This window comes from Neovison vison, chromosome 1, assembly GCF_020171115.1.
Source record: "Neovison vison isolate M4711 chromosome 1, ASM_NN_V1, whole genome shotgun sequence".
Lineage (NCBI taxonomy): Eukaryota > Metazoa > Chordata > Mammalia > Carnivora > Mustelidae > Neogale > Neogale vison.
The window spans coordinates 174517062-174531118 of record NC_058091.1 but is presented as its reverse complement, the minus strand read 5'-3'; the positions used below and the strand labels follow the sequence as shown (position 1 = coordinate 174531118).

The 14057-nt window shown below is 39.9% G+C and overlaps 1 long non-coding RNA gene across 1 annotated transcript; it reads right to left on the bottom strand.

Moving 5' to 3' along the window:
* Positions 1-616: 616 nt before the first annotated feature.
* Positions 617-12095, bottom strand: LOC122900845. Its single transcript, XR_006383314.1, has 3 exons — positions 12057-12095; positions 8782-8816; positions 617-699 (listed from the first exon to the last, which is right to left on the bottom strand). It is a non-coding gene; the product is annotated as an uncharacterized LOC122900845 (long non-coding RNA).
* Positions 12096-14057: the final 1962 nt, after the last annotated feature.

Sequence of the window (14057 nt, the reverse complement as noted above, 5' to 3'; positions counted from 1 at the left end):
TTATTTCCCCCGTGATCATCTGCCTTGTTTCTTAAATTCTACATATAAGTGAAATCATATGGTATTTGTCATTCTCTGACTTAATCTGCTTATTATTAATTCTCTCTAGATCTATCCATGTTGTTGCAAATGGCAAGATTTCATTCTTTTTTATGGCTAAGCAATATTCCTGGATATGTTTGTGTATACATACCACATCTCCTTTATCCATTCATCAGTTGATGGAACTGGGGATGTTTCCATAATTTAGCTACTGTAGATAATGCTGCTATAAATACCGAGATGCATGTATCCCTTCAAATTAGTATTCTTGTATCCTTCGTGTAAATACCTAGTAGCACAGTTGCTGGTCTGTAGGGTAGTTCAAACTTCAACTTTCTGAGGACCCTCCATGCTGTTTTCCTGAGTGGCTGTACCAGTTTGCACTCCCACCAACAGTGTAAGAGGGTTCCACTTTCCTCCACATCCTCGCCAGCACTGTTTCTTCTATTGTTAATTTTAGCTATTCTGATTGGTGTGAGGTGATATCTCACTGTGGTTTTTGATTTATATTTCCCTGATGATGAGTGATGTTGAGCATCTCTTCAAGTATCTGTTGGCCATATGTCTTTTTTGGAAAACGTCTGAGGAGAAGAGATTGTTCTTCACTAGGAATGTTCTCAGAGATGTTAAGACATCTTAAGAGAACACTCAGGGCTCCTGTAAGAGATGAGTGATTGTTATTCAGGGATTGTTTGTATACCTCTGTGATGAGGAGACGCTGGGAGTTCTGTGAGGAGTCCAGAAGATCCCACTGAAGAGAGACAACAAACTGTGTGGTAGACCACTGCCATATACCTCTAGTGGCCTTCGGCTGCCATCTGGATACTTAAGAATAAATAAAACTAACATAAAAGATAGGGACCACCCATAAGCATCTGCCTTAGGGGTCCTGGGATCAAGCCTTATATCGGGCTCCCTGCCTAGTGGAAAGTCTGCTTCTCCCTCTCCCACTCCCCCTGCTTATGTTCCCTTTCTCGCTGTGTCTCTCTCTGTCAAAGAAATACACAAAATCTTTAAAAAATAAATAAAGTGCCAGCTACAAGGAATGGCTGAGGTCCATAAGATTGGCTAACAGGATACGGTCTTAAAACTAACTTTAGCAACCAAAAAACAAGGCCTTCTCATTATTTACAAAGCAAGAAATGCTAAGACAGGGAAACGTTATCTAGAGCTACTCCCACCCAAACACATAAGTAAGAAAAATAAAATGTTTAAAAAGCAAAATATAACATAAGTTAATACTTCTTTTTATATACTCTCTGGAAAGTATTATCATAAGTACCTTCATATTTGGGGGGGCAGAAGAAAGAACCTCAGTTAAAAAGATTCCTACAAAGTTCAGATGCACAGAGGGAGCACAAGAGTGTGTGCTTGTGTTAGAAAACTAAATCTGATTGTTGCCAGAGGGGAAAGGGGGATGGTCAAAATGGGCAAAAGGGAGTAGGAGACACAGGCTTCCAGTTATAGACTAAGTAAGTGTTGGGAAGAAAAGGCACAGCACAAAGCATACAGTCAATGACCCTGTGACGGCCCTGTATAGTGACGGAGGGTGGCTACTTGGGGTGAACACAGCATACTGTATGTTGTCCAATCACTATGTTGTACACCTGAAACATATATACCGCATGTAATACCATGCGTCAGCTACACTCAAACAAAACAAAACAAAACAACTGGGAAAGACCTCAAGAGAAAAGAATGGCTCTAGTCATCTCCTCTAAAACCAAAATAATAATTATGAGGCATTACCAGCACTAAACTAGCTATGTCCAGAAAGAAAGAACAAACGAGAGAAAGAGAGAGAGAGCGCGCGCGGGGAGCGGGGGGACTAAATCCACAAGAATGACAGGAGGCACAAGAGGTACATCATACCTGGCCTTAAAGGAGAGCAAAACCTGAGAGTCTGTTAACACTAAGGACTCAAGCATAAGAATTAGTATAATATGCAAAGGCATGACAAGGATTAAAATGATGACTTCTATAGAACACATATGATGAGATTTGCTGTTGTTTTTAAGCATGGTTATAGAGTATATTTTAAAAACTAAAGTATATCACACCCTTATCTCACTTTATTATTTTTTTTTAATTTTCAGGCTAATCTATCCTGCACGTTGAGTCATTTCTGAGCCATTGGCTATTAATGTCAAGAGTCTTTTACCATCTTGGAAGACGTCTATGACTGATATTTGGATAATAATATTTTGTGCCAGGCCACCTTTGTTTAAGCTTGTCTATTTGATTTGTTTAATTTTTTAGTGGTTGTTCTGAAATATAAACACGGGTTGTTCAAAAATTGGTTACCTGAGAACAAACCAATGCTTCCTAAAAATGACCCCCCACACCAAAAAAATGGGTTGCTCTGTAAAAGCACAGACTTATTTGTCCACATTTTGCCAGCCGGAAGCTGAATATATTTAATATCAATATGCATGGGTGAAAACTCAAAAGGTAGCCAACAGCTACATTGAGACTGAGAGATAAAAGCCAATCTGGGGCAACCGGGTAGCTCAGCTGGATAAGTATCTGACTCTTGATCTCAGCTCAGGTCCTGATCTCAGCATTTTGAGTTCAAGCCCTGTGTTAGGGTTTCTTTCTTTTTTTCTTCCTTTCTCTCTTTTTCTTTCTTTTTTTTTTTTTTTTTTTTTTTTTAAGTAGGCCCAGTGTGGAGCCTATCTAAAAAAACAAATTACAATATAAAATAGGGGCACCTGGGTGGCTCAGTGGGTTAAAGCCTCCGCCTTCAGCTCAGGTCATGATCCCAGAGTCCTGGGATCAAGCCCCGAATTGGGCTCTCTGCTAAGCAGGGAGCCTGCTTCCCCCTCTCTCTCTGCCCGCCTCTCTGCCTACTTGTGATCTCTGTCTGTCAAATAAGTAAATAAAATATTTTTTTAAAAAAAGAATATAAAATAAAATAAAACCAAACCAAAGAAAATGTAATTTGATAACCTTCCCATATATTCAACCATGAGCTTTCATCTCGGTTTGGTATTATTTTTGAAAAGTCTGATATGCTTGTTAGCAAAATGCAACACAGATCCAACAATGCCCCAACTGTCCTTATAATTTTTCATTCTTTATTTATTCAATGGATCTCTTTAACTGTGCCAATTCCTGAAGCTTCAAGGCACACAAACATACAGACGCATACATCAGGTTTTCAGAAAAATATTTAAAACAGCAAAGAACTCCAATAATATCAAAAAGAAAAGCCAATAGAATTTTTAAAAAGCATTCTTACATTATGTTTCCATCTGGAGAGCCTCTACAGCAAAAAGTAGAATTTCAGGTTCCAGTAGAATTCCATGGATGTGGCCTTAGAATTCTACTACTGCATAAAAAGAGAGGTCATCCCTAAAAAGACATAAGCCTGAACTCAAGGGTTCCCTTTTCTGGGAAACCTTTCCTACCACATTGTAACAACTAACCATTAGGAATGAGGGGATTACCAAGGGTTACCCCCTTTAGGGAGACTTCCTTTAGATTAATGACCCTTCACATTTCATTTAACTTTCTGTAACAAAGACATGCATTTTGCCTTGGTTTTATTGTTGTTACTGGTATAAAAATTGTAGGAAATATTAAAAGTTTAATTTCCTCTATGTGTAAGGGGTCTTCAAGACCACATGTAGCTTTACTGATGCACTAGGAGGTCTCACAGGACTCAGCAGACAGTTGTTTTCATGGCTATACTTATTAAAGCAAAAAGATATATAAAAAAAAAATGAGCAAATGGAAAAGGCACATGTGAAGTCCGAAAGTAACCAGGTACTAGCTTCCAACAGTTCTCTCCCAAAAGAGTCACACAGGAGGAGCGTTGGTGGTATAGTGGTTAGCATAGCTGCCTTCCAAAAGAGTCACACAGGAATTAATTCCTCCATCATTGCTGTGTCTGGGTGGCTCAGTAGGTTAAGTGTCTACCTTTGCCTCAGGTCATGATCCTGGAGTCGGGGGAGCGACCCCTCATCGGGAATCCCTGCTCAGCGGGGAGCCTGCTTCTCCCTCTGCCTCTGCCTCTGTCTCTCACAAATTAAAAAAGAAAAAAAAAAATTCTTCCACTACCAAATTGCGACGTGTGTGTAGTTTGGTCTACCAGGGAAACTTATGAGAGACCCAGGGCCCAACATTTTTATTGGACACTGGTCACAAAGACATCCTCTAGGGTTCTGCCAGAAGTCGAGACTCTGAGAAGTAAAGCAGGTGTTCCAGATAAACCATGTTGTTTGCACAAACAGGTGAAGCACATTGAGCTACTCTTCTATAAATTATGGAATTACGGAATGACCAGAACACTCCAGAAATCCAAGCAACCAAATGCCGTTCAAGAACCAACCTGGCAAACAAGCCTTTCCATGGATAGCAGTCTGAGATCTGATGGGGTCACTCTTTTCTGCACATGCACTTAGAGAAAGGATGGCCGAACTTTTGCATCTCAGTCTGGAGCCCTGAAGAAAACCTTGAGCTTTGGGAGGAACACAGATTTATGGAAGAGTGTTAGGCTATATTTACTTTGAGGAGGAAGGAATGATGGTGGGATGTGAGAGGAACAAGAGCCTCATCTCTGGTGTACCTTCTCTGAGAGAAAAAAGATGGGGATGGTCTTTAGCAAGTGGGGAGGTCCGATGCTCATCTCCAACATAGCAGGTTTGCATATGGCAGGACTTCTCTTGGGGGCAAATGACACACATGTCTGGCAAGAATAGAGTTGAAATCCTTCATGCTATTGTGGGCCTGCAATTTGAAGATCCCAGTGGTAGCCTGCCTATGCTAAAGACCCATGACCAGGTTGTCAGAATTGTATTCTTCTTCCGGGATTCTTGTACAAGCCCCCAGGAAAAAGAATCTTCCCCTTGATACCATCACTCTACCACATTTTTTTTTTTAAATCATCTCTTTAAAAGAAAAAGGAATTGATAGTGGGCATCTGGGCATCTAGCCAGATTGAACTTTTTGCATCTGTTTAAGAAATACAATAACGTGAGACACCTGAGTGGCTCAGTCAGTTAAGCATCTGCCTTCAGCTCAGGTCATGATCCCAGGGTCATATGATCAAGTCCCGCATCAGGCTCCTTGCTCAGTGGGGAGCCTGCTTCTCCCTCTGCCTGCCACTCCCCCTGCTTGCACACATGCACGTGTGCATTCGTGCTCTCTCTCTCTCTGACAAATAGAATTTAAAAAAAAAAAGGAAAGAAATACAGCAACGTGATTCTCTTTCAATCTCCTGTGGTAAAGCAAACTCATTCTAGTTAAACGTTAAATTTCATGGAAACCTCATAAGCGGATATTATCTACATATTTATTAATGAAGAAATTAAGGCTTAGAAAGATAAAGCAAGTTGCTTGAGTCACAGAACTAGGTACTGGAAAATCCAGAGCTCAACCCCTTTTTTTCTGCCTTCAGAAGCTATTCATGTAACAACTATACATACTATTCTCCACTATTTTAAACATACATCCCTAGAGGATCTGGAAAAACTATGTATGCCCTTACATTTTTTTTAAAGATTTTATTTATTTGACAGAGAGAGATCACAAGTAGGCAGAGAGGCAGGCAGAGAGAGAGAGAGAGAGGAGGAAGCAGGCTCCCTGCCGAGTGGAGAGCCCAATGCGGGACTCCATCCCAGGACTTTGAGATCATGACCTGAGCTGAAGTCAGAGGCTTAACCCACTGAGCCACCCAGGTGCCCCTTCACATATTTTTATGACATCTGTTTTTCACTAAAAAATCAAGTCATAATAAATGATGAAATGTCTTATATCATAAATATTGACAATTCACATATATGATTGCATTTTTCTTTAAAATATATCCAGTGCAGGGGTGTCTGGGTGGCTCAGTGGGTTGAGCCTCTGCCTTCGGCTCAGGTCATGATCTCAGGGTCCTGGAATCCAGCCCCACATGGGGCTTTCTGCTCAGCAGGGAGCCTGCTTCCCCCTCTCTCTCTGCCTGCTGCTCTCCCTACTTGTGATCTCTCTCTCTGTCAAATAAGTAAATAAAATCTTCGGAAAAAATTTTTTAAAAAAAATATATATCCAATGCAATCTAAATACCATTACAATTTGATCATCATCATCCATTTGAAGAATAAACAAACACTTCTTTCAGCATTTGGAAGTTCTGAATCATTCCTCTTTATCTCTGACCTGTATTCCATTCAACATCCCAAGAGAAGATCATCCTAATAGAATCTTTATGCTTAAAATTCTTTAATGGATCACTCTCTCTGAACCTGTGTTAAAAAAAAATAAGGTTCTGATAATGAATATATGTTACTTCCATGGGATGCTAGAAAGTAAAAAAAAAAAATCTCAAATGGTCAACTTGCTGCTTAGCATGACTTCTCTCACAAAACTATTGCTCGTTAAGTGAGCACTACCATTACTCACTTTCTCCACACCAATGCCAAGATTTCAAATTGTGCTTTTGCTGTGAAACCTAAAGGTTTTGCACCCAGGACAATGCAACACTGTTACGACAGCAGTGGGTGAGAGTTTTTATCTTTCTCTAAAGTGGAAGAAGGGCCCACTGTGAAAGGCACAGAGAATAAGTGACTGCTCCCACCCATGCACCCTGACCACACTTAAAGGCAGACCAACTGAACAAGAAAGCACAAATACGAGTTGAGAAGCTGGAAATGAACTGCCTTAAAATCAACTGCCTAAGTATTCCTGGGAAACCTTCACATACCTCTCTAGAGTACATGTACCCTTGTTTAAAGAAACATCCTACCTATATTCTGTCCCTATTCTGTCTTCTAATAAATTACACTGGGGGTATCAATCCAATTGTATTTCCTCCACCTTGAGTGTTAAATGTTTCAGGCAGGAGCTGTTCCTTCTTTGGCAAGGTCTTCTAGTACTCAGCACTTGACACGTGCTACATAGTACACGCTGATTAAATACTTGTTTGATGAATAAATGAATGTTGTTACAAAGTAAACAAAGTAAACAAAAAAAAAAAAAAAACAAAGTAAACAAAACTTAGTCCAAACATCATACGTTAGTGAGTTAAGACAGACCACAAAGAGTTTTTTGGTTTGGGTTTGGTTTTTTTGGTTGTTTTTTTTTTTTTTTTTTTTGGTATGATCTTACTTTGGTCAAAAGAAGTATATGTAAATATATACATATGTATCCAGAGATATTTCTAGGTGGATAAATTTGGAGCCACTTTCTTTTTGGCCATATCTATTTTCTGGTGTATCCACAATACAGTTAAGTAAATTTTATAACATTTTATAAAATATATAAACAAAGCATAAGTAGAAAAGACACATCATCTGTTCAGGGAATAACGTTCTGCAAGCAGCTGCAAGCTGGCCTCAGCCCAAAGAGAAACTGTTGGTTAACCAGGAGAATTATATTCTATCCTTCCCTGATGTTCAGACGAAACTCTGTCTTTATGACAGGGATTTGGACAATTAGTTCAATGACACCACACACACAAACACCCAGAAACTCCGATAGACATTCTACACATTCAAAATAGCTTATTTAAAGAATAGCTGCCTTATTGGAACATTGAGGAACTTTGTATATCTCAGCTAACAAATCCAGGATCCCATGGGTAAATTTTCCAGGACCATTTGGTGATAACAAGGGAAACACTTTAAGTTAGACATGCTCCCATCATCCAGATCAGGAAGGAAAATGGATTTATCCTTAGATGTGCCATGATGGAACATTCTCAACTTCACACTGTTGTATTATTTTCAGTAAAGTAAATCTGTTAAACTTATAACTAAATATTATGTAATGTGGATGACTTTGAAAGATTTTTCATAGAAATTAATTCAAAAACCAAAAAAAAAAATCCTTAACTGAATCAAGGACAGTCACATATATAAGGTAAATATGACTAAATATGAATTCTCCCACTTCAAACCACTTCTAAATTCACATTATTTTAGACATTGAGGAAACTAACAGCTAAAAATACTCTGACATAGCTCAAAAATGACAGGGTTTTTTTCTTTTCTTTTAGTTTGGTTTGGTTTTTGCTGCTGTTGTTTTAGATTTTCCAGTTTAAGCAGATGGAATCTGCAAAGGACTGAATGTTTATGATGCCTAATGTGATTATGACAAAGAATATGACATTTCCTCACCCTCTCACTCCACAGTGAGGAACAGAATAGGAAAATAATGCATAAATAATGAAAACTAGGGAAGGATATGATGTACATGCCACAAATATCTGGATTTTCAACTATACTTTCTACTAAATATATCATAGATGAGACAATGGACAAAGAGCGACATCACATCCCCTCCAATGTCCTAGTGAAAGAAGATGAGGAAGATGAGAGGGTGAAAGCACAGGACCCTCGCATAACCACACCCCTGCCCTTTAAGGAGAGCGGAGGCAGTTGGAATGAGAAAGGCAAGCAGAGCTTATTGAAAGCTGTGGAAGAACTTCTTGGCCAAACTGAGGAGCATCTGAGCCCCATAATCCCTTGGCATACAACTGACTACATGTTCCCAGCTGTTGGCTGCCAAGCAATACATGTAGAGAAACTCTTCTGGACAGAGAAAAGACCATCTACCGCAACCACATTTGAGCTTCTGAACCCTCGTGTCGTATTTCCCTGCATCCCACCGCCACACATAAACCTCTGACTTCTGAAGTTCTAGAGTTTTATCTAGAAATCTGATCTGTTAGTTGAGGACCAACTCACAATATGAAACTTCACCTTCACTTTCATGCAGGCATAAAGTATTCAGAAATGGACATGGATTACTTACCAAACTCACTAGGGTGGAAAAATGCTGACTTCATTCTGTAAAGATAAATATATAATTTTTAAAAAGTATTTATTTGAGAGAGAGAGAGAGCAAGCACAAGGGACAGAGGAAGAAGCAGGCTCCCTGCTGAGCCAGGAGCTTGATGTGAGACTTGATCCCAGGACCCGGGGATCATGACCTAAGCCAAAGGCAGACACTTGACTGAGCCACCCAAGTGTCTCATGGATTTTTTTTTTTAATTATGAGTATATGATGAAGTTCAAATGAGAGATCACTGTGCAGAATCACAACTAATGATTTCCTGGCTAACAAGTTCAAGGAAACCCTAAATTAGTATAGATAATGTATTTTTTTTAAATATTTTGAATTTTCAACAAGTTTCAAAAAGATATTGTACTCACGAAACTGTACTAGTCCTTATAAAAAATACATATTATCTGAAATCATGTAAAACTACACATAAAAGGAAACATTTCGTGAAAATTTTTAAATGGAATCAAAGGAGAAAATGTAAAACTGGTTAACATAAAAACAGTATATTAGTGAAGTAGGAGACAAGCTCAAATTTTTCTTAAAAGTTTTAAAGAAGATAGAATAAAATGAAATAAACGAGTTATACAATTGCTAAGAGAGAAATATTAAGAATTCTCACTACATGCACAAAATCGTGTATCAGCTAGGTCATCATGATCTCGGGGTCATGAGCTGGAGCCCCATGTCAGGCTCTGTGCTCAGTAGGGAGTCTGCTTGAGATTTTCCCTCTGCCTCTGTCTCTCATCCCATACTCTCTTCTCTCAAATAAATACATAAATCTTTTTTAAAAATTGCAACTTTTGTATTAACATGGACAGGACTGGAAGAGATTATGTTGAGTGAAATAAGTCAAGCAGAGAGAGTCAATTATCATATGGTTTCACTTATTTGTAGAGCGTAAGGAATAACACAGAGGACATGGGGAGATGGAGAGGAGAAGTGAGTTGGGGGAAATCAGAGGGGGAGATGAACCATGAGAGACTATGGACTCTGAGAGACAAACTGAGGGTTTTGGAGGGGAAGGGTATGGGGGATTGGGTGAGCTGGTGGTGGGTATTATGGAGGGCACATATTACATGGATCACTGGGTGTGGTGCATAAGCAATGAATTCTGGAACACTGAAAAGAAATTAAAAAAAAAATACAAATTTAAAAAATTAAAATAATAAAATAAAAACAAATTGAAAAATTTTTTTTTAAAAATTGCAACCAACTGAGGTAATGGACATGTTAACTAACCTGTGGTTTTAATTTGGCAAATGTGTGCATTTTAAATCATCATGCTTACACCTTAAACAGTTTTACATGTCAATTGTATCTCAACAAAGTTGGAAGAAAATAACAAATAAGTACCTATTATCCAATGGCTTAACTTATTGTGGTTTGTTTTACTTTCTTTCTCAGAAGATCTTTACATTTTTACAGACTGACTATTGCAAATAACTCTGTAATAAATAATTTTGGACATAGATCTCTATCTGTATCTGTGATTATTTTATTAAGGTAAATTCCTTAATTAGAAAATTAATTTTAAAATTTAATTAGAAAATTAATTTTAAAATTAAGTAATGAATTATTTTCTAGAAATGCTTTAACTTTTTACATTTAAATGGTATGAATTATTTTGTGTATATATATATATACACATATATATATGCATATGTACACTTGACCCATGAACACTAGAGGGGATGAGTCCCCCAAGCAGTTGGTCCCCCAAGCAGCTGGAAATTTGAACATAATTCTAGACTCCCCCAAAACTTAGCTAATAGTCTACTGTTGACTGGAAGCATTACCAAAAATATAAACATTCAAATAACACATACTTTGTGTGCTGTGTGTATTATATACCGTATTCTTAAAATAAGTAAGCTATAGAAAGGAAAGTGTTAAGAAAAGCATAAGGAAAATACATTTACTGCACTTTAATGCAAAAAGGTCTGCATGTAAGTAAACCCACCAAGTTCAAACCCCTGTTTTTCAAGGTCAACTATACATAAAAAATAACAGGGACTTTAAGTTGGGTGACCTTCCCTCAGGTCAGGTGACCTTCCCTAGCTGGACTCTACAATTGGGCGGGCCTGCTGGGTGGGCTCCCTGATCCAGAAGGACTTCTGGCTACGTTCTACCATAAGGTGGTGTCACCAGCTGAACTCTGCAATCACCACTGAGGGGATGTGGTCACCAGCTGTATACCCTAGAAGCATGGTGGCAACGTTTGACTATGTGACTGGGCCTAGCTATAAGCTGGACTCCACAATCTCTCATGGTCAGGTGGGTTCTCAGGCTGTGTACTTTGACCACATGGTGCCACTGGTTGGACTCCTGATTTAGGCAAGGCCACAGGCAGGGCATTGTGGTTGAATACGGCCACAGGTTAGGCTTCCCTATTCTGTAGGTCACTGGCTTTGCTCCACTGTAGGGTAAGTTCACTGGCCTGGCTACCTGGTCAGGAATGGTCCACAGCTGTATCCCACAGTTGAGGAGGGCTAGAGATTGTGTTCTGTAATCGGTCCGACTCCCTTGGTGCGTGAGCCATATCCTAACCTCCAGAATTGGGACAGGGTCTCTGTCTGGGCTCCCTGCCAGGCTGTGTCCAGCAACCCAGCAGGGCTACAGGCTGGTCTCCACAAATAGGTCTTCAGGCTGAGCTCCCCAGCTTTCTGGTAGCACACGGTGGTCTTTCACTGTACCCAGGATTACATTTCAGGCTATGTGGTTATATGGAGCCAGAGACTATTCTTAACAGTTAGGGCAAGGCAGCAGCCTTGCCACCCTGTCCTAGCAGGGCTGTAGGATAAAATCCAAGGCTGCCGGGGTTCCTCGACCTCCTGGATGGGAGAGATTGGAGCGCACGCTCAGCGGCTGCGTGGGGCTGGAGCCACTGGCGGCCACGGGCCGGGATCTCTGCTCGATGGCATCATTCCAAGCAGCAATGCAATCCACCCAGACCTGAGCACTGGGTGTCCTAAGGCTGCTCCCTTCCCTCTGGGGCAAAGCCCCGGAGATTCCCCCAGGGACCTTCACGGAGGGATACTCCCAGTGAGCCTGCTGGGGGGTGGGGGGTGGGGGGTGGGGGGTGGGAAGGGCATCCCTAAAGGCTGGGAGGGCTTGATGTCCACCTCTGGCTCTCTGTTGGCACTGGAGAAACAAAACCAAAAACCCTGGGCCCGGCTCTGGCCCTGAGTCAGTCTGCGCCCCGGGAAAGCACGAGGCACTGAGCGTGTGGCCCCTCCTCTTACCCTTCCCACGTGGCCCTTTGTCACAGGGGTGGAAGTATGGGGTGCTTAGGCCATGCCCCTGGTGCTGGGATCCTCGTAGTCCTGCCTCCTTTCCCGGCATAGCTGCTCCTTGGTCTTCCGGGGGGCACCTGACCTCACCGTCAGGTGAAGCGTCAGGCGCCGTTGGTGTCGCAATTCTGATGACGTCATCGCGAGACCTGGGTGGTCCTTTAAAGCGATGTTTTTGAATGGTATTTAGGACATTGGACAATGCTTTTCTATAATGTCCAACGGAGAAGGATTTCTAGACTGGAAACATAAGCAAGGATAAATCACTGAAATATTAGCTGTGCTTGTCTCAGGATATTGAGTTTACAGTGTTGTTTATAGGCATAGTGTCTGAGTGTCTAAATTTTCCATGAAATGTGGAAAGAACGTTTTTATAATCCAAACATTATATATATGTATATATAATCACCTATATATGTATATTTATTGTAAAATCAAAATATCTTTTCAACTTGGAGCAGCTTCCATCATTTTTAAAAGATGTCCCAAACAGCACCTTTAAAATGTTGAAAAAAAAAAATAATAATGTTAAATGCTCTTTTCCCCATGCACCTATAGGTAAAACTGCATATTGTATATCTGTAAATATTTTATGCTCTTTTTATATACAGTCTCTTTACCTCTGAGAATAAAATAGTGTCTGAGCTCCACATTTCCCTTTAAAGGACAAGAAAGATCTCCTAAGTTCATCTGCATGGAATGGTATGTAATAGACAAGGATTACTTCATGCTATGAATCTGTTGAGTTGAGTTTGGGATAAATTACAGAATTTTCTTTCTGCAAAAGCAATTTTTCCCAAACCTAGCTTTTATCGATGTTCACACTGTTCTTATTTTCTGTTCATTTAATGGTAAATTACCAGTTTATCTGAAAGCAGTAATAGACTAACTTTTCTTTTGATTCTTCGTAAGGCAATTTTTTTTTTTAAATTACAGTTTGGAAAATAAATGAAAAAGAGTGCCCCTCTGACTCTCCCAAGTAGTTTTCATGTTATTACTTCTCCTATTCTCATTCCCCCAACCAAAACAGTGTCCCATGTTATTTCCATGAATGCAGTGGGCACCAATTATAGGAAGATGTCAATGAATAATAGAAATATTAGGCTTTTAGCTCACTATGACAGAAAAGGCATGTGCTGTCAAAACTATGATAGATCTCAAATTGGAAGGCAGGCTTCTCCACCCCACACCCGCATCCTGCTCTGAATCCTACTTGAATTTAAAATCAGTATCACAACTGGGACAGACCTTATTCTGGCTTATTATAAGCCAAAACCTCTCAAAGAGATTAGAGATCAGATAAGGTGTGTGTACACCACAATCAAATCACTTCTTCACAAAGCTATCAAGTAGACAGAGGTCTGACTTCTTTAGAAGAAGCCATGGACATCCAGGTGGGGCCTCAGTAGGTAGGCATCTGTGCTAGGGATACTGCAGAATCAGGATAAGGAGTCAGTTGAAGGTCATTTTCCTAAGGAGGAGCCATTAAGCAGAACTAAGCAAAATACACATTTGTCATCTTTTAGCTAGAAACTTACACCTACCCTCCCCAACAAGAAAATCTATGTAGGGAAACAATTGCTACATTGAGAACAGTCTCAGTGAGCATATAGTCAGTGCATCAAGAACTGATTGGATTGGATGATCACTGGGGCACAAGAATCATCAGTCTATGCTTCTATCTCCTCTGTAGAAAAACACCCACAGAGTCAACTAGTGAGTGGTCTCTTCCTATGTTAGCTCAGCTGAAGGAAAATATGAGTACTTCTGGCCCTTTGGACTAGCCTACCCAGACGGTACATGTTGGAGTCCTTTTTTAAAACTTGAATTATAATTGAGAATCAATGAATTATATTTATTTTTAGCATACATCTTGATGAACTCTGATAATCTTATAATCCCATATAATTTCCACTTCAACCAGGAGAATGAATGTATCAATGCTAAGAAGTT